This window comes from Hypanus sabinus, chromosome 28 (genome assembly GCF_030144855.1).
Source record: "Hypanus sabinus isolate sHypSab1 chromosome 28, sHypSab1.hap1, whole genome shotgun sequence".
NCBI classification, from domain to species: Eukaryota; Metazoa; Chordata; class Chondrichthyes; order Myliobatiformes; family Dasyatidae; genus Hypanus; species Hypanus sabinus.
The window spans coordinates 23,289,309-23,312,102 of NC_082733.1; the positions used below are offsets into that span (position 1 = coordinate 23,289,309).

Consider the following 22,794-nt stretch of genomic DNA (forward strand, 5'->3'; position numbering starts at 1 on the left):
TCCCTTGTCAGCCACAGTTGCCTAATCCTCCATTAAAAATACTTTTTAATCTTCTGGATGTATCTATCCTGCACCTCCATCCATTGCTGTCTGCCTTTATCCCTACTAGTATCCCCTTGCAATTGACTTTTACCAGCTCTTCTCTCATGTCACGGTAATTCTCTTTACGCTACTGTAATACTGATAAATTTGACTTTAGCTTCTCCTTCTCAAACTGAAAAGTGAAATCAATATTATGATCACTGCCTCCTAAGAGTTCCTTTACCTTCAGCTCCCTTATCAAATTCAGTTCATCACCTTCCTAGCTGTTCGAAAAATGCATTTTTGTAGACATTCTACAAATTCTCTGTCTTAGGGTACAGCACCAACCTGATTTTGCCAATATACCTGCAAATTGAAATACCCCGAACACTGTAACTTTGTCCTTGTTGCATTTCTTTTCTATCTCGCATGGTAATTTGTAGCCTACATCCTGGTATTATTCAGAGACCTGTATATAACTCTCATGAGGGACTTTTTACCCTTGAAGTTTCTTAACTTTACACACAAGGATTCTACTTTTTTCCAATCCTGTGTTACTTCTTTCAAAGGATTTGATTTTTTTTTACTGAAAGAGCGAGCCCAACTCTGCCTGTCCTTTCAATACAATATGTATCCTTGGATGTTAAGCTCCCAGCTATGATCTTCTTTCAACCACAAATCAGTGATTCCCACAACATCTTACCTGCCATTCTCTAAATGCGCTACAAGATCATCTACCTTAATCCGTATATTGCGTGTATTCAAATATAACACCTCCAGTCCTGTATTTGTCACCTTTGCAATTTTTCCCCCATGTTGGACTTCAACTCATCCTGTTTGTAATTTTGCCCTGTCATCTGCCTGTCATTCCTCACAGACTCCCTACACAGTGCATCGACTTGTATACTAAATGCCCCATCACCAGCCCTAAACCATCCCATCCCACTATCAAATTCATTTAAACCTTTTCCAACATCCGTAACAAGTCTGCTCACAAGGAGAGATCCCAATGATCCAGAAATATGAAACCCTGTGCCCTGCACCATTCCCTCAACCAGACATTCATCTGTACTATCATTCTATTCCTGCCTTGACTAGCATATGATGCTGAGAGTAACCCAGAGGCTACTACCTTGAAGGTCCAGCTCTTCAGCATTTTCCCCTTTCTACCCATGTCATTGGAGCCTTATGTGCACCACCATCTCTAGTTGCTCACCCTCGCTTTTCAGAATCTTGTGCAGTCACTTTGAGACATCCTGGTCCCTAGTATACAAGGCAACAGACTGTCCTGGTGTCCCTTTCACAGCTACAGAATCTCCTGTTTGCCTCCCTAATATCCAGTCTCTTATCACTATCGCCCTCTGCCTGACTTTCCCCTTCCCCACAGAGTATTAGAGCTGACCACTAGCCTGACTGCCGCTGCTGCTGTGCCCAGGATAGAACTCCACCCATCCCCACCACCCCCCCCGCCCCGCAATCAGTATCCCCCTGGACTGTTGTTAGGTACCTTGATTTCGTCCAATGCAAATTTTGCTTCAATATAAAAGACTCAGCACTCTGCAACTGATAAGCTAAATTAGACTACACAGGACTCTGGTCAGAAACAAAGTGTTAATTGACCAAAAAATATCATTTTTTAAATATAAAAAATAAGTGAATATAACCAAATTAATAAAATCGATATGCAGATATATTACTGAAAAACAAATCTAATGCAGGAGGTTGAAATCAAGCACTTAAAATACAAGCAAGGTAATGAATACCAAAGAAAAGCCTTGATAAAATTACCACCATTCAAATTTCTTGAGCATTTAATGCAAAGAAAAATTGCTTTATAGTTCTTTTGGTAATGTACAGACTCTGAATAACATTTGTCAGAAAGCGACATTGTAGCAACATTTTAGTCCCACAAAATGAAAAATAAAAGAAAAAGAACATCTAATGGGCTCGTTTAACTTGAGTCACCAGAAAATCAAAGAATAACCTAACTGCCAAACTTGCAGCTCTGTTTGAAGTGACAATGGATTCACGCTACATCTGCCTTCCAATGCATTATTGCGTTGTCAGATAAACTGCAATCGCATGCTACACTATACTTATTGTCAAGCACATTGTATTCCCCAGGTTCCTATTAACGTTGTCCCCTTCAGTTGTACTGCACAAACTCCAAAACAAATTCACTAGGCAGACTCCACAATAATAAGCTCCCAGGGACTGGAAAATATTCCACTTACCAATAAGTCAACGCCTGCTTGCAAGGCCACCATTTATTGCCTATTCCTGATTGCACTTGAGAAGGTTCTGGTGAGACATCTTCTTAAAATGCTCCACTCCTTCTGGTGAAAGTGCTCATACCAAGCTGTAAGAACATTCAATACAGTCCACCCTCTGCATAAACTGCAATCAATCACTGTACGACCAGTGTCTGTTGGCTAAGGTTGAACTATTACTGGGAGTTTCTCATCCATTTTCTACCTGACCAGGTTTGTTGTGCCTCACACATAAATCTGGTAAGTCTTTGCAATGACAGCATTTTTCTCACCACTTTATTCACATAAATTTGTAGATATACATTCATTTGTTACAATGGATTGTGACAAAATAGAGTATTACTCTGGATGGGTAACTCAAATCATTATGGCAGGTCTTCAATTTTTTCTCTTATTTAGTTTCCATGACTTAATATTCAAGTATTTATTCCTTAAACACAGACTCCAGTTCTCACTGGGCAATGGCAGGAGGAGTTTAAGTTGAGACCTTCCTTTGAGGTCCTGTACAGTGGTTGTACTTGATTTCAATGCATGTCTCAGCATATACTCTCGATCGGGAAATGCACTGTCTAAACTATTCAGTTTTGGCCAGAACCAATAGGGGACCGGGAGATTGTGGGCAAATCTGAGGCCATCACTGATTGACCAGATAATGTTCCAGCAGCAGCTGAAATGCGTCTCAGCATGTATCCCTGAGAAAAGCCCAAGGAGCTGCGATGAGGGTAATTTAAGCAAAACAGGACAATCATACAAATTTCTTATTATCGTGTTTTGAAAATCATAAATAGAGCTTGTTCAAGCACTCACCAGTACACTAGAGCAGCCCATTTTCAACTGTGTAGAACACATCATTCTGCATTATAGAATTGGACCTCAGCAAAGTTTAATTAATCTCTTTTCAAATCTTATGGCAAAATACATTACAGAAAGAGATGGACAGTGCTTTAAACCATACTGCAATGACAGGCAATGACACTGGTACTTTGGATATGCATGAAAAACAACTAATGTTGTTTTCCCCCTTAGATTGGGAGAGACTAGAACTAGAGATCATAGGTTTAGGGTGAAAAGTGAAATATTTATGGTGAATCAGAAGGGTAACTTCTTCATAGGGTGGTATGAGCGTGGAATGAACTGCCAGTGGAAGTGTCCGATGTAGTTCAATTGTAACAATTAAGAGAAGTTTGGATAAGTACATGGATGGGAGAGGTATGGTTGTCTATAGTCCAAATGCATGTAGATGGGATTAGGTAGAATAACAATTCGGAGACTAGATGGGCTGAAGGGTCTGTTTCTATGCTGTAGTGTTTTATGGCTCTAAGTGCAGTCACATTCAAATCATCTCTCACATCTTGCCCTATTTACAATGCTACCTTATGGCCTCAGGGTTTTAGGGCGATAACACTCATTTTAAAAAAAGCTGAAACAACATACCAAAACCATATCCACTATATAAATAGGTAGGCTCAAATCTCTTCAGAAATCAATGAACTAGTAAATATTGTGGAAACCAGCTGACTATCAAAAAGCAAAATACTAACGCAAGGCTGCCCTTAACATGCTAGTCTTCTGAAAGAGCACTAAAATGGGAAAATTATTCATCAGTTTGGCAAGAAATCCAGAGAGTTTTAAATCCAATTACAATCCTATTTTTAAAAATAGTATGCACTGACTGCTGAATAGAAATCATTAATGAACCACTCTAAACCACTAGCGCCTAGAAATTAAATTGCAGTGTTATTTCATTCAGTGTTGCACAAATTAAATCAATTCACCCCCTTACCCCCCCCCCCCCCACTGAAGTGAAATGAAGTAGCAACAAACTCCTTATGCATCACTGGAAAGGTAATCAGGTATCTACCCAGGAGTCACCATTGCAGTCCAAATACAACAACTGAATGGATTGAACTAATTGCTGTTCAACAATCATTTAGCAGCATTGCAGAAGGAGGACCACATTGCCCTAAGAGTGAACGTCACTGGAGATGAACTGTACAACTGTACAATTAGCCAACTCTTTTACTGCATTCATTCTGCACTCTCTGTAGCACTCACTAATCTAAGTGTAGCATTTACTCTGAAGCCCTCAAACAGGCCAATGACTTCAATCTTACAAACCCACTAATCCTCCATTTGCTATTCACCTAAATCTTCAAAAGAAATACAAAATTCCCCTTTTGCCACTTAAATCATCCCTGCCCAGAATCCTGGGCCCAGTTCTTAGCTAATTCTCCCCAAACTTCCTCTCCTTCCCATACTCAATATAGAAGACCCTGATCCTTCTTCCCACTAAGCCCACATTTTTGGCAAACCTTGACCTCTCTCAAAATACAGCCACTCAAGTCTTTTCCCCTCCTCCAAACATTGCCCAACATAAGACTGAAACCTCACTACTTCCCTCTCCTGCTCCCCCCTCCCAACTGACTACTGGACAAAGTTGGATCCCTCCCCGCACCTTCCACGAATCACTGCATGAGGTTCCCTGGTCGCACGGGGCTTTGATACCTTCGACCAACCCCTCTCCATGAATACAACACACACCCCAGTCAATCTCACCAAAACCACACTTGGGACCTATCTAACAAGCAACACTTGTGATGCCAAACGCATTCAACCAAGGTTGACTAGAGCATGTACTCGAATTTCCAGACCCACTTTATGAACCAAATAGTGGCTTAATTACCAAAAGAAGTTTGCCTTTAAACTCCCACCCTACTCAAAAGTAATAACTACAATGCCTTGGGCATAACAAGATTTGAAATCTTCAGTACTGATGATGGTGCCTCGTAGCAAGAAATTGGAATTTTACAGGTCACGCCTTTATAACATGTGCAGCAAATCCTGTCTCTTATTCAGTTGACAGCTACTGAAACAACCTAACAATGTGAACATATTTTAAATGTGATGGAAATAGATTATAAGCATCATTTCTTGCATTCAGTGATCACAAAATGAGTCTTTCAGAGGACCTCAGTATACATTTATAGAATACCTGTGACTTTGCAAGTCCCTCACAAGGATAGTACTCACTCATTTATCATTGCTCTGCTGGCTGGTTTGAGTTTTATACAGTTTTATCTGGATTGTGCAGTATGTTTAATGCTGGCCAGGTACAATTTTATTTGAACCATTTGGCCATCTTGCATTTCCAATAGCTCAGTACTCACTCCAATGTAATAACCTTCCATAAACATCAAAACAAAAAGCCTTATATAGCATTTTAGAAAATATATCAGGCTATATTTTGGAAACTACAGTGTGTCAGAAATTAATCTACAATTAAAACCAAAAGACAAAAAAAGTCTCAAATTAAACCATAGCTTTCTGAAAAATGATTTAATATATGTATTTATTTATCACAAAATACAAGTCATTTTGATAGTTATAAAATGTCAGGCTAGTACAATCTGTACAGGTTCCTCTTCTAATTGTTATAATGCATTATAATTTTGAACATAAAATACTACAGGGTCTTCAGGTTCTGACCTATATAAACATGCTCCACAACTAATCTGACCTTTGGTCTAGAACCCTCCAATTTTCCGACATCCATGTGCCCAAATCACTTACATGTCCTTAATGGATCTGCTCCACCACCACTGGGCAATACATACTAGGTACCCATTACTCCATGTTAAAAGATCTACCTCTGACAAATCCTCTAAACCTTCCTCCACTCACGTTAAACAGATGTCCTTTGGTATTGGCCATTGCTGGCCTGGGTACAAGGGTGCTGGCAGTCCTCTCTATCTGCCTCTCATTATCTTACATTTTAATTCATATCTCTTTTTTAAAAAGGTTAAAGTTAGAAAATTTTAACAAATTGTAATTGTGAAAACAGCTGGGCTTTTGGTGATCGGTATTCCAATAGCTCTACGTGACCCAATGTCAGCTTGTTTGACAGCACTTTACAAAGATTTACCATGCTGAAAGATGCTAAATGAATACAAATCGGTTCTTTGTTGAAACATGAACAATATTGATGTAATCTTGCCATACAAAAAAACAGGTTTAAAGTATCTCCAAATGAACCACAAAATAAATAGCTACATTGCATTCCCCCCCAAAAAGCACATATGATTTGCGAATGCTAAATTGATTTGAGAACAGCCACCAGCGTTAAAGTTCCATTTAAGAAATATGAGAAAAGGAAAAGCAAACGAAAAGCAGAACAAAACTGAGTGACAGCTGAAAAACTCTTTCTAATTCATAATCTAGCTTCAACAACAAAATAAGACTAATATTTTCAGCAACATAAATGGGAATCAATGATCAAATTCATTAAAAATTCCTTTCCTATTTCTCTTTCCCTCCCTCTGTATTCCTCCAACATCCTGTACTTCTGATATTTTACAAATTTAATACAGTAAGCATAATTTCTAGCATGCCTGATAACTACCTCACAGTATCATAAAAGGCCACCATGAAACCACCATGAAACAAGCACTGGTAAAGAGAGACAATACTATTATTTCATGACTAGTTGTCAAAACACACCAACAATAAATGGTTTTGGTTCTGATGTCACATTTATATTTGTAGTCCTGATACACTGTCTCGATCCTAAAAAAAAAATCGATAATTCCTCCCCGCCACCAAACAAATGCTGAGTTCTCCCAGCAGTTTGTTTTCTTACTTTATATTTACATCATGCTTTTGTAAATTGAGGTATTATTAATACCTTGCAAAGAAAACAACTGGAAAAGCCAGGTGATATATTAGTAACATCTTCCACAGTTCTCAAAACATTGACATTCACAAAATCTATCATTCCTTTTAAATCTTATTCCAATACAAAAACATTGTAGCTCAGGTTCAAAGCTTCATTCTTCCCACTGGATCAAACTCACACAAATCCAAGGATAATGTATAGTGGAAATAAAAGCAGTCATAAAGCTCAAAGAAGAGCACATTTCTATGGCCAACACAATTAACAGACAAAGAATTAATTGAACAGTGGTACATTTTCCTGTATTAATATTATTTTTAAAACAAATCTCTATACAAGCTACTCACCAGAATACCTCACCCCACACACACACTTTAAAATCAACATACACAAGCTGAAAGAAACACTATTTTACCCACATTAATATAATCAGAAGCAAATCTGAAACACACCAAAGCTGTCGACCCTCCCAGTCATGAGGGCTTCAAAAACAACTGTTCTACGATGGTCTTTCTCAAACCAACTGTTTGTGGGCTATCACGAGGCTGACTAAAACACCAAATGCCTCTGGCCCAGTGGACACCTTACTCCAGTTTGAAAAATGGTGACAGCTGAAGGAAGAGATATTGATGGCTCACTAGTGGTTGAACAGCTGAGAAACCATTGCTGTCTTCTTCTATTTCACCTGCATCAGCAAAGTCACAGCTTGTAAAAGTCCACACAGTGGGGCCTTTCAGACAAACATTTTTTTTCTGTTCATTTGAACGCTCCCCAAAGTCACACTTTACAGTGTTTAGTTATAGCTGTCAAGTGGTCTAAAAATTCAGATCTACCTTACTCACACTCCATTGAGAAAGACTATGCAGTTCAATGATAGTAAGCCAAACCAGCTTTCCCAACAGCAGAATTACTTTAATACTGGGATTTATGCTTCAATGGGTTCTAAGGCACTAAGCCAAGAAAGAAATGCAAGAGTAAACTCGCATACGGGCTTGTTTCAAATTTAGGCAGAAAAATAGGTTTTACATTCATCACATAATTGCATGAATTTATGATTTAGTGCCTAATAAAAATTATTCTCCCTAACCCACAAAAGGCAATAACTGTTTCCAAAGGCACCAGACCGATAAATCTGTATTCCTTACTCTATTTATCAAGTATACATTAAAATGTAATTATGCTATCTTGATCAGAATGCTAAATTAAGGATTTTTAGGGCACAGCAATTTAATATACAACTCTCACCAGTAGATTCACCAGATTGCTATTTGCAATAACACTGTCTCACCATTTAATAGTAAAAGTTCAGTAAGATGCCTCAAACTCTTGAAAAACCAGGAGTGTGTCTGACATCATCGGGGTTTATTGAGCAGAGAGCTAATCAATGAGCATCATTAAGCCTCATCAGCAAGCTCTTGAATAGAAGCATGAATTAGATTGCTCTCCTTGACAGATGGAATCATTACCTCCAATATGAACTAGGTTGATGACTGTATATTGAAAGAATGAGTCCAAGTACAATCTCTAAATTTAATGGGCAACGATTTAACATTCAAAATAAAACCCCAAAATCCTGCAAGAGTGAGAGCGTAGAGTATCATAATAACATGCAGCTAGAAAAAAGTGCAATTTGCAGTCTAAACACCAAGGAAGCAAATATTAAATAACATCATTACTATGACTGACTTATCAAATTTGCAAATACAATAAAGATAAACATTATTATGCATTCCTTGGTGACTATTTCTCCTATCTTTAAATTATTTATAAAGAAATCACACTTATTTAAACAACAGAATGATTTTAATACAAGTATCATAAAGAATGGCGGGGTGGAGATACATCTTTACCAAAGGAGCTGTTTGGCACTCCCTCCCTCCACTAGCCTGCCAGTCATACTTTGGAAAGATGTTGCTCCTACTTAGCCCCCTGATCAGGGCCATGTGAAGCCATGGGAGCAGGTGTTGGATGGTCATATGAGCAGCTGGTGAATATCACAAGTCCTGATTATGTGACCACTGACGCCAGGTAGACAATCTCTATAGAGAATTGATAATAGCTGAAGTCACCCATCTTATAAAGACACTGCTCAGAAGGAGGCAGTGGCAAACCACTTTTGTAGAAAGATTTGTGAAGAACTATCATTGTCAAGACCCATGATCGGCCAAGTCATACGACACAGCACGTAATATTGATGATCATCACATCATCAAGGGGGAATCTTCACTCACATCAGGAATTGTATATTGGATTTTTCAAAAAGTGAGGAAACCATTGAAGGGCACTGGAAGACAATTAGTGTTGACGCTGAGAAGACAGAGGAGTGGAAATTAAACTGCAAAAGAAAAACTTTGCTAGATCTCTGCCCAGCAGATCAATATCAAGTTTTTCTGTTCTCTGAACGTGGACTGAGAGTATAGAACTATCCACCAGACACTAGCAGCATCTTGTATAAATGAACCATTCATAACTTAATTTAGAACTAAAAGTTAAACATGTTTTGTTTTATCAGTTTAAAACTAATGCCAATTAGGTGTATCAATTAATTATTAATCTCCAAATAAATCTTAATAATGTATCTCTGAGCACTGGGAGCACAAACAATATTTCACAGAAGATGCAAAAAAAAATCAGGACTGCCGATTAAGGCTTAAGATTTCAATGCCACAGCCAGTTTCAACAATGCTCATTAACAATGGTCAAATTCCTGAATAACAAAAGAATTCGGAACCAAAACCTCCTACAATCCATTTAAAGTAAGTGATCAGGTCATATGTTTCATAAACAGAATACATTACAATAACATGGAATGTTTTACAGGGAGCTTTCAGCTTTTGAAACAAATCCTAAACTCGCTGTTCAGAGATTAATGCATGATCCCCAGGACCCATGTCCAAGGACCCCTATCTCAGGCTTCTCTGAGTAAAGATTCATTGGATGAGAGTTTCTAGCCAGAACAAGTCCAGGATAACAATTTTTCTGTGCTATTAACAGGCTGCATCAGCTATCCTAAGGTCAGCCCATTTCTTTAAAGGAGAGATCAATGGCAGCACCATTCTGTAGAAATGCACTAGAGAGATTGTGGCTGCAGTTTCTCGATCACCAACAATGTTTCCCTAAATAGAATATCCAGAATCTGGGTCATAAACACAAAATAAGAGGAAAGTCAGTCATAGAAGGATGGGCCACTCAGCCCACTACATACACTGTGACCATTTTGCCCATTCAGTACATGAAAAGAAGACCTCTTCAGAGGATAGTGAATCTTTGGATTCTCTACACAAGGGGGCTGTGAAGGTTCAAGAAAGAGGACCAGAGATTTTTCGACATTAAAGCAATCAAAGGATATGCGTCTACTGCCGAAAAATGATGCAGAGGTAAAAGATCAGCCATGTTCTCCTAGAATGCTAATCTAAGAGTAGAAGGAATCAAATGGGCTTTGCCTGCTTCTTTTTCTTATGCTGGAAAATGCAGACCTAATATTAGCAACAAGCGCAATTTCAAATAGCTCTTTAAAACCACAATTGCCTAAAGGTTATCAAATAGAAAATGCAGCCATTGAAGAGGTGAATAGAAAACGTAGTTATTGAAAAATGTTCAACAAAACAAAAAAGGGTTAAAAATTTTAAAAAAACAGAAGCTCCAGGAAGTACTCTGTCAGCATCAAGGAAGAGAGAAAAAAACCGTATCAATACTTTAGATCAAAGACCCCTCAACAAAACAGCAAATTCACTATCTATATGTGCTGCCTGACTAGCAGCACAATTCTGTCATTTTCTCTTTGTTTCAGTTTTACAGCATCTGCAGCTTTTGCTCCAAAATGGAGTTGTCAATTGTCCTAGTGCTGGAATAAACATAGAAAAATAAAACCTTATTCAGTATGTTCACGGAGGATGGGAGATTTAAAATGTTGGTCACAGTACAAGAGGTCACAACAGAGTGAATGTGAATGGCTAGTTATACCCAAGAGATTATTTCAGGTTTTAATTCTCTTTTTGTAATCTATTAGTTGACTTATATTTACTTCCAGTAATTAACAGGAAGACTTCCTTGCAAAGAAAGTATTCAATTACTATTCCTAATTCAAGAACACGGTGAAGAGCTACCCCTTTCTTTTTGAACTGCACACCCATGCAATGAAATGCAACTGTAGTGTTAAATAGGTAGATTTACTATTTTGACCTAATGGATCTTCTAGTCATGATGTTAGAGACATAGAAAACATACAGCACAATACAGGCCCTTCGGCCCACAAAGCTGCAGCAAACATATCCCTACCTTATAACTACCTAGGCGTTACCCATAGCCCTGTATCTTACTAAGCTCCGTGTAGCCATCCAGAAGTCTCCTAAAAGACCCTATCATTTCTGCCTCCACCACCACCGCCAGCAACGGAAACTTGAGGGAAATTTGCAACTATCAGTGGTCCTACACTTCTAATGTTCTTGCTTTTCTAAACATAAATGTCATGGGTTCAAGATGTAACCAGTTAAAATGCTCTCCATTGTACAGCTGTAGAAATTTGTATTTGGTGACATACACCAGTTCTCCTCAAATTCCTAATCAAATATAGCCACTGTCATGCCTTCTTTGTAATTGCATCATTATGTTGGTCCCAGAATACATCTTCAGAGATGTTGACACCCAGGAACTTAAAACTGCTGACCTTTTCCACTACTGATCCCTCAAAAGGGACTGGTGTGTGTCCCCTCAACTTCCCCTTCCTGGAGAACACAATCAATTCCTTCGTCTTAAATTGCAGTGAAAGTTTGTTGTTGCAACACCTCACAGTCAGTTGATCTGCCTTGCTTCTGTACATCTCCCCATCGCCATCTGCAATTCCGCCAATGGTTGTGTCATTGGTAAATTTACAGATAGTATTTGATCTATGCCCAGCCATACAATCATTGGTGCAGAGGGAATAGAACAGTGGGCTAAATACACATCCTTGAGGTGCACCAGTGTTGTTTGTCAGTAAGGAGATATTATTTCCAATCCATACAGACTGTAGCCTCCTGGTGAAGAAGTCAAGGAAACAGTTGCAGAGGGAGGTACAGAGGCCCAGGTTTTGGAGTTTGTTGGTTAAAACTGAGGGTACGGGTCTGTTGAATGCTCAGCTGTAATATAAAAAAACAGTAGCCTGATGTAGGTATTACTGCTGTCCAGGTGACCCAATGTTGAGTTGACAGCCAGTGAGATTGCATCCAGTGTAGACCTATTAGGTGATAGGGATCCAGGTCCTTGCTTAGGCAGGACTTTATTCTAGCCATGACCAATCTCTGAAAACACTTCATCACAGTAGGTATGAGTGCTACTGGGCAGTAGCCACTGAGGTAGCTCACCCTGCTCTTCTTGGGCACTGGTATGATTGTTACCCTTTTAAAACAGGTGGCACCTTCCCTGCAACAGTGAGAGATTGAAGATGTCCCTTAACATACCTGCCAGTTAGTTGGCACAGGTTTTCAAAGCCTTACCAGGTACAGCATCAGAGCGTGTCAAATTCACCCTCTTGAAAGATGTTCTGACATTGGCCATGATCACAGGGTCACCAGATACTGCAGGGATTCAGAACTATGTAGTTTTATTCTCTCTCTTAAAGTGTGCATAGAAGTTGTTGAGTTCATCTGGGTGTGAAACATCACAGCCATTCATGATGTTAGATTTTGCTTTGTAGGAAGTAATGGCCTGCAAACCTGCCAGAGCTGACGTGCATTTGATTTTGTCTCTAACCTCAATGCAGACTCTCTTCTTAAAATAGTCTTCTGCAGGTTGTACCTAGACTTCTTGTACAGTTCAGGATCACTGGTTTTGAATGCCAGAGATCTAGCCCTCAGACTACAAATCTCCTAGTTCATACAGATAGCACACACAGTAACTACAGTACATCACAGGAGAAAGCAATTATATAGAAGGACGTATTAAGCACAAGTCAGGTTTTGTTTTGGATAAGTTCAAGTATCTTTGGAGTTGCACTCATCAAGCAAGTACTTCTTCGCCCTGACTAGTTCTGGAATACAGTACATTGCTTCTGCAGTATAAAGTGATGAATCACTTCCTGCAAAATAACCATCCTCAAAGCATCTTAACCATTTAAACTTCAATGCCCACTGTCCTTTTCCATCAAGACTGTGAAAACATTCATCATTTTCAATTAATATAAAGCATTACTTGACAATAGTATTACACGTCATAAAAATGACTTGGCTTCATATCTGCCTTATTCTTCCACATGTCACTATTACAACTCTCAGCTCAGCTGAGTGCAAGGCGTCCAAGACTTTAAGCAGTCATGTTTTAGCAAGTGGCAGAAGCCCCACTGACATTATCCACCAAGACGTACATACACAAGTCATTCAGTTTAGAAAGGAATAACGTGAACACAATATTTCAGATAACTGAAATATTAATACAAATGGAAAAATTAAAAGTTGACTAAAAGTTTAAAATAATCCCAATCTTAATTTTTAAAACCCCACATGATTATTTACTTCTAGTACCTACTGTAGTTGTAATATCGAAAAAATATCCATTTGTGAATAAAGGCACCTCAAGAATAATATGCAATAAAAAAATACATGGCAAGGTACAAGTAAAATTGAAACATCTTAAAATATATTTCAGAATACACTTCCCTGATTAAAGTATTTAGGTTAAATAATATTTAACGTATTAAGGTAACTAGAATCATACATCCGCTATCATAAAACACTATGATCAACCAGCAAAGGAAGAACGATAAAAGACATCTTCCAGCAAAGGTCAACTAGAACTAAACGTCAAATAGCTTGTATTCAAGAAGTTGCTGGACTAGGCCTTGCAAATTTGGCAAAAGAAAAGGTTCAATGCACAGTAAACAATGATTTTCAGCATTAAATTTACGAAAAAAATTCAGATTGAAAGCTGCTTGCTTCTATGGCTTTTATCAAAAGCAACTGGAAGATGCAAGTCACCTTGATTTAGAGCATACTTAGCTCCAAGAAACAGCAGGAGGTTCGTTTCGGAGGTAATAATTTGTTACATAGAGTGCAAGCGTAGACAATAATTTCAATACAGGTATATGTGAATACAATGGGAGTGGTAAACAAAAATCTACATTTACGTGTGAAAAACTATGGTGAAAAATAAAAATTAGATGTCATTGTAAGGCAAGGATGGGATGGTCATTTAATCCCAAAACCCTTGTGTGTGTGAAATTGGTCAACATTAAGTATACCTTCCAAAAATCTTAAATACTTTAGCAGTCCGTGAACATTTGTTCCAACTACAATGAAGGGATTTTCATATTACTGCTTAAAATGCATCCATACTTTCAGTACAGATGGAAGACTACATAAAAGTAATCAGTAGACTCTGGATAAGAAATAATGGCCTGATGTACCCTTACCAGTTCCTGTGTCCACACTGATAATATAATCATACAGATAACTATACTGTCAAGAGAAACCCACCAGGGAGACTAGTCATTTTGTGCAAGAATGCCAAGCCTACCCACCAGAGCACAGGAGGTTAGATGCCATTTGACCTCTCCCACTGTCCCTAGACTTCCAGATCATCCTGCATGAGAGGCCAGATCCACTTTGTACATGATACTTCAGTTTTATGGTAGTCAAATCTGGGGTATATTACTTGTCCCCTTTTATTTGAACTGCAAAAAGTAACTGGCTTGATTGCTTACTTTATTAATTAATAGGCTAAATTGTGCTGGAGACAGCCTGTACTTTGTGTCTGCCTCTTGCAGGATCTCTGGGGTCACACTTTCCATTTGCTGCTCCCAATGTCCTACCAGCCTTGCTGCCACAGCTGCTCCATAAGGCAACACAAACTGCAAGCCATGACTAGTATGTACACAGTGGAATCTAAGACCCTTCCCCCAAACAGCGCAGATGGCCTTCTGATGACACAAGCTGTCAAGAGCAATTCCACAGTTCTAAACAGTTCAAAAACATGTTAGTAAAACCAAATTGGAAATGAACAGATACATTTGAAACATTTTCAGCTCATGTCAGTACTAATTATAAAATACATCCTTTTACTATATAGCTAGTGCAACACTAAGGGGGCAGGAACAGTTCATCCCATACTCCTCAGATCAGTAAGGTATACAATGGTTCCTGAACTTCAAGGTTTGACTGGGAACTTGGACACACAATTCTGTTTCCACTGTGCAGTACATTGGAGCAGATAACTCGGGTGCTCTGATATATACATTACAGCTGTTTCTTTCCAGAGCTCCCTCCTGAACTGATGTCAATTCGCTCTGACGGTTTTAATTATTTTTACATCAGATATGTATTTGAAATTTATTTCTAAATATTAACAGAACTATATTTAAAGACATTGAAACTTTTACAATCAGTTTTAAATGTATCCCATTATCAGAGACATTTAAAAACAGTTGAAAAAGCCATTGATCTTTAGAGCAGTCAAGGGCCAAGAAGTGGAGTCAATGAGTTCACTATCCGAGACCTAGTTACTCTTTCCAGACTGCTCCTCCAGTCATGGGAATAGGCCAGGAGAAGGACGAGGGAATGTGAGGCTATAAACTCAAATTATGGACATAGTCAAGCGCAATACAACCTGTGGCAAACATTATGAATGTGTGTTACTATATTTATAAATGACATAGGAAGAGTCAGAGTCTAACACAACTCACACAGCAATCCCATCTGATTACTAATTTCTCCTGTAACCTATTCTATGGAACTTCTCAGAGTACCACTTACATACACACTAGAAATAATTGACAGTGGCCAGTCAATCTACCAACATTTGAAACATGGGAGGAAACCAGAACACCCAGCAGAAATCCATATGGTCATAAACTGAACTTGCAAACTTCCATCCGGTCAACATGATAGGTCAGGTATGAACTTTTAAAAGCATGTTATATGATGCCCCTGAAAGGAGATTGGGACTGCATTCTTAAAAAAAAAAGAGTACATTCATAATTCACAAGTTTTCAATTAAACTGAGATAAATGTAAAATCTTTGGACTGCAATGATTAACAGAATTCTTCCCGCTAAACTTGTTAATAAGAGTCAATACATATACTGATCACATACTCAAGCTTTTTGAAGAGTTTTAATGTAATTTTATTTATTTGTCATCAACATGGTTAAAGTAACCATTAATTTTTTCCTCTGGATAATACCCAAAATAATCGACAAACTAATTTATTATACAATATTTTCTGCGGTAGTTTTTGGTTTTCCCCAAAAACAGACATTTTTCAGTATTATTAATGGAGGACATGCAAAAAGTTTATTTGGCCAGTGGCATAGAGACATCCACACTGGACTTTGAGATGAGTGATCTCGAGTTTCAATCCGGCTGGCTCCACACATGCTTTCCATCCGTGTTGGGTTGAGTGTCAAGCTAGCAACTCGGCCTCATTAAAAAAAAGACCAAAAAAAATGCTAAAGAAATAGCAAGGTTGACACCTGGTAAACCATTCGGTACAGAAAGGAATATATACAAAAAGTTATCATAATTTTCCAGTAACTACCACTTAGAAGTTATTTATTGAAGTGACATAGTAGAAGCTGGCCACATTACAATCACATCAAAATAAATATACACTACTAAAACTTGTCTGCACCTTCAAATCAATACTATTCAACAGGATTTTAAACATAACTTAATAGCGTCTGCACAACATAATGCCATTTTTCAATAAATTCACAATACTATTAAAACATTTGTACAATCCCAACTCCAACTCCACAAGCTATTTAGTCATCCCATCTTTCAATTGCAACCTCAAGCAGTTCTAATAGAATCCTTAATGGAAACTCTTCTCTCAAGTCCCTTCACAAATAGCCAAGGACTTCCTAGCCAACTCCAGGACTCTATTGAATCGGCTGCTAGCTTAAAATAAGATCTTCAACTTGCTGTTCTGACTTTAAACCATAATCAGCTACACAGTAGTTCACAGAAAAGTGCGAGCAAAAACAGAAACAAAGAAGGCACATTGTGAGTAGATCTCAGCATGCTTCACAGCTAATGAATTGACATAGTTACTTAGGCAAAATACACCAGACTACTGGACTCAGCAATCCCCCATAAACAGAAAATGAGCTGACAAAAAAAAGCCAAGGCACCAAAAATCTACAGTGGGCAACATATAAGAAAAGATCTGCATAGCTATACCGCGTTTATCTGTAAATGGACAGGAAATAAATAGTTATGGGTGGGGTGGTATGTTCAAGCCTATTAATTTAGCTGCCAGATTCTTCTAAGTGCGCTTTGTACTTAAATGTCTTAAGTTTGATCTTTTCATGGTCTCCTAAGAAATGTACTATTACATCCGCTTTATTACAGAACTCAAAATTCCAGATTTTGAACCCTAATTTCCAAATCGTAGATGAGTAATTTATTTAATTTAACTGGTAAAGTATAATCCAGAGAGAGCCCTTGATGAAAATATGTGGCTGGTTAGTACACCAATTCAACATTGTCTCTCAGTAAGCTTTCAGTGCAGAGTGTGGATAGGTTTGCCAAGTTTCTCAATTTGTCCACTTGAGCTGCAAAAACACGCTAGCATTAATAATTGCAGATTCTGTTCTCCCATTCTTAAGATGGGACTGAAGAGGTTGCTATAAATTGCTTAGCATTACTCATTTACAGTCTGACACTAGTAGTGAGGTTATGAGTTTAAAAGCATCTTGCAAGTTACATTGTAGTCATTGTACTTTAAAATGTTCTGATGAAACTGTCTCTCCATTCCCATGTATTGTGGTATGACAAAGCAAAGTGATCCAGCTGATATCCCTATAATAATCTACAAAATCTCCCTCTTGGTTCTATGGTTTTATGTTGGACAAGCAGCAAGACTCCATTTATGCTGAAAAATTAAAACAGGAAATGATTGAGCCATTATTATCAATAAATTTCCACAATGCCAAAACTCCTTACCATTAATTCACACACCCTAAAGTAAAACAATCAAGAAAGTCCTCCTCTCATTCTCTGATGCACCCCATATTTATCCTTGGATTAATTCTTTGTTAGCTGTTCCTTAATTAGTCCTTCCTTTTCCTGTTTCCTCCCAACACTTCATATGGCCTTAGATCAGGCTTGTTTTTCCTCTTAAAACAAAATTGGTATCCTTTGCTTCTTGTTTCAATTACACACTTTGCATCCCCCCACCCCCGACCTCCTTTTCCACTTGTCTCACTGCAGAGGTCCTGGTTTGTATCAGACTCTTACCCAAACAGTCTGTTAATTCAGTAAGAAAGTCTTCCTCACCAAATTATATCTTAGAGAGTGTTAACACTTCATAGAAATCTCAAAAGATTTTATCTGTCAATGTTGCAGCTCAACAAAACAAATTAAGAAGTTGTTTGGAGCATCACTTAGCCAAATTACTTAAGATATGAAAGATGGTACAAGGGCTAAATATCTATGCATCCATCAAAACAAACACAATGCCTTTCCTCACAAGAAATGTATATGAACCCTCTGTATTCAGGCTGTAACCATATGAAAGTCCCATGAACAACAGAAGCAAACGTGTATTTGAAGTTATCTCATGGTATTTTTCAGCTATTTTGTTTTGCAGCAACTCTTACTACAGAAGGACCAAAATAAAGCTCAGTTTTAAGTCAGTATCAATTTGTTGTAGATAAGAGCCTGAATTCTGACAGGAATTGGCAGCTACAAATCTCACCACAATGTACAATTCGGAAACCCCAGACGCAGGTGCACAGAGTTAAATCTACTGCCAAGATGTGCAATAAAAGACACATGTTGTGTTACAAGTATATGAACTTCCCCATACCTATGCTCGTTCCATTGGCCATTACAACCATATAACTAAATACAGAAACCACATTTTGATCTGGCTCGAAAAGTATAATATATTCTGATTTGTACTCTGCCGTACTTCCTTGATATTGATGTTAAATATCATTTGTTGCTTAAAATAATTGAATCTGCCTGATGACATAATCGAAATTGTATATTTCCTAAAATGATAAATGCATAAGCCAAATTCAATTCCATGATCATTTCCAGTTGTTTAGAAAATACTTTCAAGTTCAGACATTCAGTACATTAATGTACAAGTACTTATGTAGTACACACACTACTTGTCAGGACCTCCTAAAGCTTTCACAAGCTAAGCTACCATATACATCCAACCAATTTGTAGGTAAATCAGTCACATGATATCTGTTCACCAAATCTAGGATTACAATACTTCTGAGACTCCAAATCGTCAAGTAAATATTCTACTGTTGTCATGGCAATTCACAACCTAATTTAAAACCACTTTAATCTATATATTAAAAGAAAACAACTTTAAAAAATCAGAGGATAGTACTGTATCGCTAAACTTACAATTAAAATTGCTTGTATGACTGCAACTGTAGACATCTTATTTAATAAGGTGGACCAATTCTATATCAAACTTACAGTTGTGGACCACTGCCATAATCTGCTATTCTGATAACTACTTCTTTTGTAGATTTTGATTTTGAAAAATTATACCAAAAAAAATCATTTAACTTGTGATATTCCATATTTTGAATTGCTACTTTTCCTTCCAACATCCAAGCCTATGACTTCCTACGGAACAGGATGCATGTGCAGATTAGTATACCAAATGGATCAAACCTTTATGTTTACAGAATTGATCAGTATATAAGGAGAACGCACTAGTTGCATCTCCTTGTGAGGAACATAATTCTGGATTTATTTAAATAAATGCAAAAATTGCTCTTATGGATAATAAACAAACCACATTCTTAATGTTCTCAGGGGCATTTATTTCAAAGAGTATGTTGGCACCACATTCTGAAAGTACAAGCAGCAACATATTTACATGAATTTTTCATGCTGTATGTCTAAATTCGTAATTGTAATACAATGGACTCATTTATGGCAATGCATTTTACAATGGGTCAGAAAACGCAAGAATTTTTCTATAATGCTTTAAAACTGTTAAATAGTATCCAGCCAATTACACACATGAAAATGTTATCTGAGCAGCTGATATTTCCAATGTAATTTAATGCCAGTTAGCCCTATTACCAAAAAATATTATTTTTTTAAAAAGCTTTAAGCCTGTCAAGGAGCAATCGTACTAACTTTGATCATCAAGTTCACAATATTGTATTATATTACAAATGACAAAACAAATCTGTGCTACATCATGTTACAAGCGTGACCTTTAACAAGATTTACCACCAGACCATCCATCAAGAATCCAAAACAATCTTCAGTCTGTCCATTTTAAAAACAGAAATCAATTATTGTTTATTTAAAACTGCATGGATAGATGAAAAGAAACTTGTTCTAGCAATCCTGAACGCCAAGGACTGAAGATCACAGAATCATTAGCATATGCTAATAGGGAATATAGCACAAAATAAACCGTTTAATGGCACTTTTAGTGCGTTGAAAGTCCAAGTCTTTAATGGAATTACATATAACTGAATCCCAACAATGGAGCTCGATAAAAAAAAACAACAATCACTGGCAAAACAAACTACTAGCCATATTCACGTCTGGTACAAGAACTTCGCAATAAAATTAAATTCTCTATGACGACTCAACAGAACTGACAAGCTATTAAGTTGCACAAGACATTCATCTCACTGCCAAATTACAATAACGTGATGTGGGAATTTATGAGGTCGTGTTTTGAAGTATTAACTGAATTAATGTCTTCAATGAGAACGTCCGACTCGCACGCGTAACAGAATGTTTTGGAAACTAGATGGATTACTTCATAACAGGGCAATTTTCGCGTCTCCCTAAAGAATACATGACAGCCAACAGAACGATTCTACCCATTTACTGATCACGTAGATACATAATGTGGAAGAGAACACTCACACAATCCTGGAACAGTCCCCCCCCCCCAAAATCAAGCGGATAGGTCTAAAGAAGATGCAGGAGTAAAGATTCTGTTCCCACCCTTCCCCGCAAAAAATATTTTAATCAGTAAATAGCAAGTAGTTTGATTGAACTTACTGATTCCTGCCTCTTTGACGGCGACCCTGACAATTTTCCAAACTTTTAAACCTTTGAGTGTTCGCAGAAACAGCATTCACTTTCTCCTCAACTGTCAGAAAAATCCTTCAAGAGTAGGGGGGAGAATTAGACAAGCATGCCAGAATATTTCCGGGTTAATATAGAAAAGAACTCGTTCCCACTGTAACATCACCTCGAGAATGAGCCCAAGGAGAGGGGCGGGGACCTGGGACGATATTCCCGTGCCAATTTATATTTCTTTAAAAATTAATAAAAAGAAATCAGTAGGTAAGCACTGTGAGGTATTATTCCCGCTGTTCTATATAGAGTCAGCCCCCGAAGCTTTGATGCTGCGGTGCCTGTCATTACTCTGGGGCAGGAAAAGCAAATATCCACTCAAACATGCTCCGGTTTCCCTGCCAAGCAGATACATTTGGGTGGCTGGGGGAAGCAGAAATGTTGCTATTTTTACTCACCAGTCAGAGGATACTGTATCAGCCGCGAAATGAATAATTGTATAAAAAAGATACAATGTTGCTATTTTTAGTCTCCCACATATAGACCAGCCCCTTCTCTTACAACAGCGGCGCTTCGCATCCTTCCGCCACCACGGGAAATGCCCCAAAGTAAGACACAGCCTCCGGCTTATGTTTGTGTTTTAATGGGTAAACCCCGGCGTTAGACTTTTCATCAAACAGGCGATTCTTTGAGCTCGTTGACGACTTTGCCGGTGTTTGAAACACGGGATCTATTTTTTTCTCCCAAGGCGAAGCGCGGCGTAGCAGAACGCAGCACCCTTTACTCTGCTCAGACGTCAAAGGCGAGCAGCTAATGGGAGTTCGCGCTACGGGGGTTGGCGTTTTCACAAAGTGTGGCGCCGGACTGTTGGGTATTCCGACAGCATTTTGTTGAAGAGGGAAATAATCAAATGGTTACCTCGCACTTTGGGGCTTTGTTGAACTTATAATGCCGCTTTTGTCCAGTTTAGACCAAAAAACATTTCCGGATCACAACTAAATTCTCCCCACCTGCAATTGACGTCATGAGTGAGGCAACCCAACTTGTTCCCTGGCAGCTTGAGCTGATTGACATCTCGACAGACCAATCACTTTTGGACCTTTCTGTCTATGGGCGGGTTTAAAGGACGGAGACAGCCAATGGGCGTAGGGCCTGGGTTGGGTGCCGGCGATTGAAAATAAGGTTAGGTAGTTGGAGCAGCGCTGGAACCTGTCTCAGGAAGAGGGTGGGGTGGAGTGCGGGTGACAGGCATTCTTTCTATTTCGTTTAGTTCGTGTCGGGCTGTTTTCTGATGTTAGGTTATATTTCTTTTCGCCTAGGTTTGGCGCTTGAGTGATGATTATGTTGTGTCTCACAAGCGTCCCCAGTTCAGGCTGATCTCTCATTGGGAGGCCGGAATTTTTCGTATTAAACCAGGTCAGCATTTTCTCAGTATCCTGACTGCTGAGGAACTTTAATATTTTGCCTCGAAAACTGTCAGTATCAAGTACCCTCTATTCCCCACCGCTTCCTCAAGACAGAACCCATACCGAGCAAAACGACTTTTATGAGTTGGATGGGTGACGTTGCTGGCCGATCTGGGGGTGGGGGGGGGGGTTGTTTTTTAAGGAACCGAAAAGGGACAACGTGGAATAGCAGTCAAATTTCATTGTTAGCCTCAGGTTAAATGGAAGAAGGAAGTTTAACTGGTGAAGGTCTAGTTGAGATTTTTTTTACATGTTCAAATCACATCAAGGCGTAAACTGTCATCTGAAATAAAAAGGTATTCATTCATAAAGGCAGTGCACAGAAGTAGACGCCAACGTTCATTAGATCATCAAAAGGCACAGTCACGTGTT

The 22,794-nt window shown here is 38.4% G+C and overlaps 1 protein-coding gene across 6 annotated transcripts in view; it reads right to left on the minus strand.

The window, feature by feature from the left end:
- The window catches only part of mef2aa (myocyte enhancer factor 2aa), a 193,673-nt gene extending 171,780 nt beyond the window's left edge, over positions 1–21,893 (minus strand). For 2 of the 6 annotated variants that reach the window (XM_059952707.1, XM_059952712.1), the window contains exons 1-2: positions 21,415–21,766; positions 20,939–21,043 (exon numbers count right to left, since the gene is read on the minus strand). The gene's annotated coding sequence lies outside the window, so the exon portion shown is untranslated. Of the gene's footprint in view, positions 1–20,938; positions 21,370–21,414; positions 21,771–21,874 lie in introns of those variants that run through there. The other 4 variants (XM_059952709.1, XM_059952713.1, XM_059952710.1 and 1 more) reach the window with 4 other exon arrangements.
- Between the last annotated feature and the right edge of the window lie 901 nt (positions 21,894–22,794).